The sequence below is a fragment of the Hevea brasiliensis genome, chromosome 2, assembly GCF_030052815.1.
Source record: "Hevea brasiliensis isolate MT/VB/25A 57/8 chromosome 2, ASM3005281v1, whole genome shotgun sequence".
Lineage (NCBI taxonomy): Eukaryota > Viridiplantae > Streptophyta > Magnoliopsida > Malpighiales > Euphorbiaceae > Hevea > Hevea brasiliensis.
This window is the reverse complement of record NC_079494.1, coordinates 31,680,917-31,684,327: the sequence shown is the minus strand read 5'-3', so window position 1 is coordinate 31,684,327 and position 3,411 is coordinate 31,680,917.

Here is a 3,411-nt window from a genome sequence, read left to right as displayed (position 1 = left end):
GCATTCTAATGCCATAGGAACCTCAATGACCCTTCTCTGGAGTCCCAAAAATTATTTTACAAATTTTCCCCCGGGTCTAGGGCTCCTCGTTGCGAGAACCGTAACTTTCCTCTGGTTACCCATCGCTAGGGCACCGGCTCGTTTAACTTGGTTGTATTTTATTTCTAAAATTTTTACTAAATTTTTCTTATTAATATTTGAGTTAATTATGGTTCCTGACTTAAGTTTAATTATTTTTCCGGACGTTCTAGCTGTCCGGACCGACACCGGTCACCGGAACAGTAGAATGTACGGAATGATTACCGGGAGGGTGTTACATATTCAATGAGACAGCGAGAAGAGGCTGAGACTTCTGATGTTGTAGCCGGTACATTCTCTATCTCTGAGCAAGATGTATTTGTGTTGTTTGATCCGGTTTCAGCCCATTCATATGTTAGTGCTAGCATAGTTAGTTCACTTACTGTTCCATGTGTGCAAATGGGTTTTGAAGTGCAAGTAACTAGTCCATTAGGACAAGAGGTCCGGGTCAACAAAATTTATAAAGACTATCCTTTGGTGATCCAAGGACATGTTTTCCTGTCAGATTTGATTGAAATGCCCTGTAGAGATTATGATATTATCTTGGGCATGGATTAGTTAGCCAGGCATCATGCGATGATTGATTGTAGACTGAAGACAGTCACTTTTGGTCTCCCTTTGTACGGTGATGTGGTAATACATGGGGAGAGGCATTTACTGCCATCAAACATCATTTCGGCTGCACCAGCCAGAAGAATAATCAGAAAGGGGTGTGAAGCATACTTGGCACATGTAATAGACACCCAAGTGGGGAGTCCAGCATTAAAGGACATCCCTACTGTATGTGACTTTCCGGATGTATTTCCTGATGAATTGCCAGGATTACCTCCAGAAAGAGAGGTATAGTTTGAAATTGATGTTATGCCTTGTGTGGACCCAATCTCCATAACACCATATAGAATGGCACCAGCAGAATTGAAAGAGTTGAAAGTGCAATTGCAAGAATTGCTTGACATGGGCTTTATCCGCCCTAGTGTGTCACCTTGGGGAGCACCAGTGTTGTTTGTTAAGAAGAAGGATGGCACTCTCCGCTTGTGTATTGATTATCGACAGTTGAATAAGGTGACAATAAAGAATAGATTTTACCTGAATAGTAACCCGAAGCACAAAATTTCAAGAACGTCGAATTTAGCACGTTAGAGCTAGGTAAAAGTGAAGTTAAATTTATTATTTGATTTATGCTAAGTTATGGTACTGAAACACTGTGAAATTATGTGTTTCAGTGGAAAAGAATACCGGGACAGAACCCGAGGAGTCGAGTCAAGGCCAACAGGCGACTCGTTTGAGGTTTGTGCATAACGTATACTTTTTATAATTATCTTCTACATACTGTTTTGAATAATGTGAAATATTGAATTATGGCATTCTTATGATGTTTGATTTAAATTGTGAAAGTTATTGTGTATATTTGAAATGACAATGTTTAGCAAATTGTTAAGATAAGTTTTGAAACCACAGTGTCATGACCATATAATTTATACCCTAATTGTAAATGTTTCTTTTGATATATGTATTGCATATAAATGTATGGACATGTAAATGGGTCTTGAGCAGCTTGTACAAAATTTGTATGAAGTTTGTAACAAAGTTTCTTTTGTATTTCTTTTGATGTAAATTCTGTAAGAATGTATTTAAATTGTTTTGTCTCTAATAAAATATGAGTACAACTATTTTATTTAATTTAAATGAAATATATTGCTAGTATTCTGAGGATTATTGGATTTTGAACTTGAGAAATTGATTGAAATGATTGTGGAATTGTTGAAATTGATTGAGTTTGATTGTGAAATTGAAGTAGTGGTTGAGCAAAATTTTTAGAAGTGCTTTTTATAGGTACTTGAAGAACTGTTTTCTCAAAATACAGACAGAACTCTGTGAAAATTTTTATAAATTTTGCGAAAAAATAAAATGGGCAAAAAGTTTTAACTAGTTCTTAACTTCAATTAAATGTTTTAAATACCTATTAGAAAATGCTCACCACTTATCAAAAATAAGAAAATTATTTTAAAATCCCTTGTAGAGTACTTAATGAGTTATCGGTAGGTGAAGTTCGATAGTTCATTAGGTATTCTATGGGATCATGTTATGCCTTACAGAGGGGTAAGGTGTGACAATATGCATGATGGATGATCATGGACAATAAAAGACCAATGTGATTTGATTTATTTCTTATATATTTCTTTGGGTTGTAAATTAATTTATTTATTTATTTTAATTTATTTTGGGATGTATTATACAGGTTGTAATAGTTTTGGGTTGTAATTTCATTTATTTAGTTCTTGTAAATTCGCCTTGGTATGCCAAGGATTACTATGTAATTGGATTGTAAGAAGATCAAAGAGGTCAAAAGCATTGGTGAGACTAGTCGGAGGAATTCAAGATCAAGTGTTGATTATGTACTCCTTCAGCAACTCTTGTAATATGAATGAATGAAATGCACCTAGGAATGCCCTGATTTAATTCTTAGTGGCTCAGAATTGAATCCCTTAGAAAGTCCATGATCACACCATATTTATTATCCATGAATGCATGAGATGTATAATAATGTATGCAAGTATATGATAATTGGATAATGTGCAAAGTGAGGCCTTAATAGTAATTAGGACGACCACAAAATCTTCCAAACAAATAATTGAGTTGGAAATGGTATAATTAAAGTAATTATAACATGGGCCCTCCATTAAGGCAATTATTTTAAGAAATTTTAAATAGTTGCATATGATTCAATTAATTTAAGAGATTTTCTTAAGAATAATTATTATGCATGAGATGTTGTAAATATGTAAATAGTTTGGTGGCCAATAATGGATGTGCCTGAGGACATTAAAATTATTTTCATAATTACTAGCTTAATGGGATCAACTTAACTAATGCAAGATAAGTCAATAATGGATGTGCCTGTGATTTTGAGCATTAGGGGCTAGGTAAAGGATTGAACCTCACATGAGATGTGATGGCAAAGGAGTTACTTACTTATAGTTTATTGTAATTCCGATAATAGATGTACCTGAGGATGATCAATAAGATTATAAGAATTCAATCACTCGCTAGAAATCCATCCAACTAGGATTTCCATTTTCTACTTTGGAAGTGTAGGATTCGCTAAGTTAGTGGGAGGACCAATTTGATTAAAAGGCCATAATCATTTTGGTTAATTATATGATATATTTACTAATTAATCTGATTATTTTTTACAGTTAATTTTTTGATAATAATGAGCACACCACAACCACCACCATTCAATATCCTTGCAAGCATACTTGATCACAATAAGTTGACAGGACCTAATCTCTCTGATTGGTTAAGAAATTTGCAACTTGTCCTGAACCTTGA